The 8,067-nt window shown below is 34.8% G+C and overlaps 1 pseudogene; it reads left to right on the top strand.

Moving 5' to 3' along the window:
- The first annotated feature begins 1,078 nt into the window (after nt 1-1,078).
- On the top strand, nt 1,079-3,212 carry LOC105781546 (importin subunit alpha-1b-like; annotated as a pseudogene).
- The last annotated feature ends 4,855 nt before the right edge of the window (nt 3,213-8,067 follow it).

Below are 8,067 nucleotides of genomic sequence, written 5' to 3'. Positions count from 1 at the left end.
ATATATATATATATCAACTAGAAGTGAAGGATTTACCAGTGGTAGAGTTGAAGGCATGTATTATTATCTAATATAATTTGCTTTTTACTCTTTTTTTTTTTAATTTTTTCTTCAAATGTTATTTCTTCCGTTTATAAATTGCCCATTGTTCTTAAAGTAGCGTCATTTCTTCTATTAACAACTCAAATTGATCTTAAATATTACTTTTTTTATTTGAAAAATAATTAAGTATATGTTTAAACCATTGACAGGGTTTTACTTCTAATGTATTGTGAATATCATTGAACAACTTTCTATGGAAATCAGGATCTACATATACATGTAATAAGATTGTATTTTTATGGTTATAATAAATTCATAAAATGATTTTCCCCATACGTTAACACATACTCAAATATGGTTTATATCATGTTTACCTTCTTCCCTTTTATAAAAATAAATAAAATAAATGAGAAAGTAGTGCTATAGAGTAGTAGCACAATAATATTTTTAAAAATAATAAGATAGAGTTGTACCATATTCGTCTATGGTTAAAATATTCTCTCGCTAGAATACTTATTAGTTTAATACGTCAATCTCCTATCATTATTAGATGAATGAAAATTTTACATTCAAATATTAAAATTTCAGTAAACTCATTTACAACATTAATTTAGACTTCAATGTCTAATTATTAAAAATAAATCCCAACTTTGATAATACAAATTATGTTTTCACTAATAAATTTTTTCAAAACTCTTTTAAATAAAAAAAGTCTATATAAAAAGTATTTAAAACATTATAAAAATAATTATACTTTAATTAATAAAACTAATTAGTGGCCCAGACTAAACAATCCTATTAAGTCCCTTGCATTTTATATACCTTCTCTCCAGATCAATACAAAATCTCTTTAAATTTTCATGTTCTTTTTGTTGATAGTGTGTAACAAAAGAGAGTTATCCGTGGTTTTCTTCTTGCCAATTTTGTGAGGATGTCGTTGATCATGTTAGGCCCCAGTCCCCTTCTTTTATTGAAAACTGTTGATTGTTTAACATGAAGTGGAAATCATACTTGTGTGCAATGTTATTGATTTAGAATGCCAAATTTCCTTTGTCTGTCTTTGAAATCTGAGACATTGGTTTGTTTGTTTGATTGTGAAATTGTACATCACATTACATTGCTAGCATAAACCAGAAAGTGAGATATTGCATGTTGCTAAAATTAGGCTAGAGAGAGAGATGGCTTATAAATATAAAGTATTAATGTCTAGCTATGAATATTATATGGGAACTCACTAATTATGCTTCATGTATTTTTCAGGTTAAGCCTGCACTTCCTGCATTGGCACATCTTATTCAAATGATGGGGAAGTCTTAACCGATGCATGTTGGACTCTCTCATATCTTTCTGATGGTACAAATGACAAAATCCAAGCTGTTATTGAAGCTGGTGTGTGTGGGCGTTTGGTAGAACTTTTGGTGTGAGTTAAGACTATTTGCTTTTCATTTAATCTGTGGTTTTTTCAGGCACCCATCTCCTTCAGTGCTAATCCCTGCTCTTCGCACGGTTGGAAATATGATACGCAAACACAGGTATTACCCACTTTTTTTTTTATTTTTATTTTAATGTTTCCATTTATCTTCTTTGATTGTGTGAATAACTAGTTTCCTCACTCAAACCACACGAATGGGCTCCCTCACAAATTTTAATATAAATGCAAGATTTGCAGGTTTAGGTATTAAAATTATCTTTTTTCTTTATATATGATATGTACCAAACTGCCTTTTGTCATTATGCACAAGTCTTGTTGAAATGCAGTGTACTATCGAGAATCAAGCATTCCCATGCCTTTTGAACTTCTTGGCAAATAATTTTAAAAAGAGCATCAACAAGGAAGCTTGTTGGGCAGTCTCCAATATCACAGCTAGAAACAAGGAACAAATACAGGTAAGAATTGGAACCGCGTTACCTTTTATTTTTGCATTAATATTCCTTTGGTCTAAAATGTTGTCTGCTCGTACTTTTTTCCTTCTTGCATTTATATCCCCTGGTTAATCAATGTTGGGTCGAAGGTGTTGTTAGCTTTCATTTATACCATCAAACGATGTTCAATGGTATGGATTTTACAGGTTGTGATTGAAGCGATTATTATTGCTCCTCTAGTTCACTTGCTTCAAAATGCTGAATTTGATATTAAGAAAGAAGCTGTTTGGGCTATTTCAAATGCTACATCTGGTGGGACTCCTGACCAGATCAAGTATGAAATTGTTTCTTATCTTAGTTGCTTGGAATCATATCTTGCCAGGTTATTAAGGATAAATTGGTTCTCAACTGGGCATGTTCACATATTCGAAGTTCCTTGTAAGTCAAGGTTGTATCAAGCCATTGTTCGATCTTCTTAACTGCCCTGATCCAAGGATAGTTACAGTTTATTTAGTAGGGCTTGAAAACATTTTAAAGGTAGGAAAAGCTGATAAGAACCTGGGCAGTACTAGAGGTGTGAATCTCCATGCACAAATGACTGATGATACAGGGGCCCATAGAAGATTGAGATTTTACAGTGTCATGATAACACAGATTTATGAAAAGGCTGTGAAGATTCTTGAGACATATTGGTTGGTAGAGGAGGATGAGACAATGCCACCGGGTGATGCCTCTCAAACAGGGTTTCAGTTTGGTGGGGGTGAACTTCCTGTTCCTTCTGGAGGATTCAATTTCAACTAGAGGTATGTGGTGTTGCTTGTTTGCATGCAATTATGTCCCCCTGGTGGAAGCATTTCATTTATTTTTCAATAAGCATATTTGATAATTGCTAGAATGTACCTTTTTACCTTTTAAAAGTTGTCTGCAATTAATAATACTTCAGGGGGTTTATGGGGTCTTGAGTTGGAAGTCCTTACGGAGATGATGGAATCAACAACAGTTGAGTTCCAGGTTGGCATGTTGTTGTTATGTTAGGATCAGGTGTGGGCTGGGTTGGGTTAGGAACACATGTAAGTTCTGAACTGGCGAAATATTATTAGCTGGGTGATCTACTACAATAAATTGAGGAAGCAGAGTGTTAATTCTGGGTGCTCGTAGGTTGTGTCTCAATTTGTAGTTATGATAGTGATGAAGAGTGGGTGTGTAACTTTCATGCATTTGTTGTTATGAGTAAACATGGGAATATTTTTGGGTTCCATGTAATGGGAGTGTTGTGATGTGAAGCATCAAAATTTGTCCATTTAGGTAGTCAGTCTTGTATTTGTTGGGTAGTATATACTGATGCGGTCGTTTAAAGCACAAAAAATATTCTATCCCTAATAAATAATGAAAAATAATAATAAAAGGGAAGAAGGGTCGAATCCTTAGGGACTGGATTTGCACAATATCTTGTTCCGTGAAATCTCGGCAGAATCTTCCCAAGAAAACCTGCGTTCTTGAAAAAATAAAAAAATAACAGAATTAAGGGTTTGGATCTGGAAACAAAAAAATAAAATAAAAACAGAATTAAGAATATTGAATCGAAAATTCGAGAAATTAAAAATAGAGTTGAGAGAAAGGAAATTCTTATGGGAGATTCCAGCCTCCAGTTGTCTCGTTTCGCCTTGGGTTCAATCCTCGGCTTTTAGATGATCCTTCCCAAATCGAATAAGCCAGTTATAGTGGAAGAGGACGCCTACAACCATCGGCTCCAAGGATTTAGACTTACGATTTGGTAGAACCTGACTCTAGCCAAGAATCACTTATATGGGATCGTCTTATGCTAGATCAACGCTTCTCAATGGCGAATCTCATGTCATTTTGTCTCTTGGGCTCGCCAACCTCTGACGTAGTAAGCTAACAAACCGACTGTGCAACATTCCCAAAACATACAAAGTGGCCGCCTTTGCATACGTTGAAAAGCTTACTTCTTAAGGGACATGGACGGAAGCGTCAGCCCCGTAGTGTGGAGAAACGATGAATACTCGTTGAGAAGGCTAAGTACGGATTCTAAGCCTCATGAACCCTTTTGGGGATTTTCGACAACCTTTGGCTAGATGGGTTTAGTGGCTCATGGTTGTGGTAGAAAAAAAATAAAATAAAAATAGAGATTTTATTGAAAGGAAATATGAGAAGAAAAAAAAGCCTAAACTTTTGGGGAGAGAGTGTTTATAGAAAAATATCGATATCTTTTGAGTCACTTCACTCCCTATTTATAGTGTTAGGGGAGACAGTCTAATTCTACTTAAATTCCTAAAAGATAAATACATTTAATTGAAGATAAATAAAGATAAATAAAATAAGATCCTAAAAATAATCCTTAATAATTATCTCAATATTAATTATCCTAATATAATTAAAATAGAGTTTAATAGAATAAAATCTCTTATTTTTACATTTCAACCCTTGTGTCCTCCATGCTTGCACTTTTGGCACCGACTTTTCCTTGTGTCGCACATTGACCCATTTTATCTCTAAATTCACGCTTTTGGCCCTTAATTTTTCTTTTGCCTCAAATTTAGTCCTTATGAGATAAAAGATCAAAAATAGCTCAAATTAGCTGGATCATACTCAGAATAAATACATAATTAATACATAAAAATACGTTATTCTAGAGTGTTATCAAATTCCCCCTTACTTAGCCCATGCTTGCCCTCAAGTATGGTTCCTATCTATTGTGAAAGTTAGATTCTGCCATAAAAGAAATACAATTCCAAAGTTTTATATATGAAAAATAAAGAGAACTCTAAGCTTGCTTTAAATAAAACAGAAAAAGTTTTCCAATTAATACACACAAAAATTAGAATCGACTTGAATTATTTAATGAAAATTAGGTAAATTACCAAACCTACCAAGACACCCTATTTGTTTCCTTCTTTAGTCCCCAAATTATATATATATATATTTGTCTTTTTTTATTTTTTTATTTATTATTTATATTTTTTATGCTTTAGGAATATACTGAACCTTTTGACGCTGAAGAGATGATGCCAAGTACCCCACCGGTTACTCATTGACAGACTCTAATTTATTATAATTTTTCTTAAGAACACATCGAACCTTTTGATGCGAAAAGAGATGACGACCAAGCACCCCACACAGTTACTCATTAACATGTTCTTAAAATTAATTCGGTTAGCGGAGTTTTACCTAACACGTCACACAACCTTTTGACACGAAATGGGATGACAACCCAAGCACCCTACCCATTACTTTCGATCGATCACGTTTTTAAGTCGCACTCATAACCACGGAAACATTAAACGACATTTTAATAATAACTTTTTTTATGAGAACTTTAGAGAAAAAAATCAAGTGTCAAAAATAAGTTTCAGTAATTACCTTAATAGTCATGAACATATTTTAGCATGCAAACATATTAAGTTTCCACTTTTTATTAAACTTGATCAATTGTACGAAAAGCAAGATAAAGTTAACTCTATGAATCACAATTATTTTTAGCCTAATAAGAATAAAACAATGGAGATGACATCAATTATGAAAAATCCGTAATTTCCTCAAAAAACAAGAATCATGCTTGTAGGTCAAGCAGTAGGCAATTTTTGGTAAAAATCTTGAGCATCAAAAGAGGCAGGAGATTTTAAATAAATATGGATAAAATGGAGCCTCAAGCAGTAACATCAACCAAAAATAATCACAGCAACAGCAACAATAACCAATCACAGCAAAAAATTACAGTAATAACGAAGAGTACCTCCCCCCTACTGAAAGCACATTGTCCTCAATGTGGACGAAAAGAAATAAATAGGTAGAAAAGTTTAGAAAAACTCCCCATGTTGTTACTGTCGATCACATATGATGACAATGAGCTCGGTCAGTTGCTGGCCAAAGGTTTCAAGTCGGGCCTCAATGCGCTCTAAGTGTTGCTCAACGGTTTTCTTCGCATTTTCGCTTTGTTTTATCTAAGTAAAAGAAGAAAAAATTTATTAATATCCAAATAAGTAATAAATAATAAAATAAAATAAAGTAATAAATAAAGTAAAGAAAAAAATAATAAATAATAAAAATAAAAATTGGGTTGCCTCCCAACAAGCACTTGTTTAATGTCGTTAGCTCGACATCATTATCGGTTCTATGGTGGTTCCAAATGGATTTTCTCAACCGTGTGACCTTGAAAATTCTCATAAAACGGCTTCAATCGCTGGCCATTGACTACAAACTGCTTTCCAGATTATTCACTCTCTATTTCAATCGCTACATGTGTGAACACTTCTGTAACAATAAAAGGTCCTTGCCATCGTGATCGAAGCTTACCTGGGAATAACTTTAACACAGAGTTATAAAGTAAAACTTTTTGTCCTACCGAAAAATGCTTCTAAGCTATTCTCTTATCGTGAAACAACTTTTTCTTGTCTTTATAAATGCGAGCATTCTCGTAGGCATCATTGCGAATTTCTTCTAAATCTTGGATGTCTAATTTCCTTGCCTTTCTTGCGAGTTCTAACTCCAACTCTGGTGCCTGTATTACAGAAGGTAACATTTTAGTATTTGGAGATAATAACTCATTAACAAATTCAAATTCATCAAGTTTAGAATTATCTCCATAAATTGACTCAAAATTCTCTTCCACTAAAGAGTCAATTATGTCGATACGATTTATGCTCAAGCTTTCACTTGGATGGCTAATGGCGTCGTAGACATTAAACTTTACGATCTCCCCATCAAAATCAATCGTGAGAGTTCCACTTCGAACGTCGATTTTAGTACTAGCTGTACTAAGGAACGGTTGACCCAGCAGGAGATCTGAAGATTCAGGAGTACTATCCTCCTCCATTTTAATCACATAAAAATCTGCAGGGAAAATAAGCTCGTTAACTTTTACCAGAACATCCTCAAGGACTCCTTCTGGATGCATAACAGATCTGTCAGCTAATTGAATGATAACACATGTTTTTGTCAAAAAAACCGTGTTAAGTGATTCATAAATAGAATATGGCATTATATTTATAGAAGCCCCTAAATCACACATAGCCTTCTTAATTCCCAGATGGCCTATTTTGCATGGTATTGCAAAACATGCCCCTATCCTTGCATTTTTCCGGCATTTTCCATTGTAACACTGCGGATACATTCTCACCAACATTCACCCTTTCATTACCTGTTAATTTTCGCTTGTTGGTGAAAAGCTTTTCAAGAAATTTAGCATACCACGGTATTTGCTTGATGACGTTCAACAGCGAAATGTTGATCTCGACATTCCTAAATGTTTCGAGGATTTCCTTGTCCTCTTTACCTCTTCGACACTGGTTGAATCGTTCTGGCAATGGAGGTTGAATTTTAGGCAATGGAGGCTTTGGTCGGACATGTTCATCTTTCTCGGGTTTTTCCTGGGCAATTTCTTTGCCAAGACTTCTGTTAGGAATTGGTTCCAGTACCTTTCCACTTCGCAACGTCACTACATTCGCATTTTGTCTAGGGTTTGGTTCTGTTTGTAACGGCAGCTTCCATTGAGAGGTTAATTTCTCGATTGATGTGGTCAACTCTCTGATGGACGCCTCGATTTTCTATTGAAAATCCTTATTCTTTTTTTGGAAATTAAAAGTTTGCTGTTGAAAATCAAGAACATTAGTTGCTAACTTATTGACCATGGTTTCTAGAAAATTACCTCAACCTTGCGGTTGTTGCGGAAATCGATTTTGGTATGGCTGGTTATTTCGTGGATTGACCCCATAACTTAAGTTAGGATAGTCCCTCCACCCTGGGTTGTAGGTATTAGCGTAGGGGTCGTATTACCTTTGTGGCGGCCCCGGGAAATTTCCCACAGCATCCAGATGGGCCATGGTATCATCATACAAACTAGGACATGCATCAGTTGCATGATTAGGTGTAGCACATATTCCGCATAACCGGGCTGTCTTCGCTTTTTCTGCAATAAAAGAGTTCATCATATTAGTAAGTCTATCAAATTTACCCTCTAAGGTTGAATTACATAGCTGGTGAACCCTTCCAGGGGGTTCAGTATTGGCTCGGAACTGCTGAGAATTTACAGCCATCATGGAGATCAAGTCTATTGCTTGTTGGGGAGTCATGTTGACCAATGCTTCTCCACTAGCGGCGTCTACCATATTCATCTCCATGGGCTTCAAACCTTCGTAAAAGTAT

The sequence above is a fragment of the Gossypium raimondii genome, chromosome 13 (genome assembly GCF_025698545.1).
Source record: "Gossypium raimondii isolate GPD5lz chromosome 13, ASM2569854v1, whole genome shotgun sequence".
In the NCBI taxonomy this organism is placed as follows: domain Eukaryota; kingdom Viridiplantae; phylum Streptophyta; class Magnoliopsida; order Malvales; family Malvaceae; genus Gossypium; species Gossypium raimondii.
This window is presented reverse-complemented; position numbering and strand designations above follow the sequence as displayed.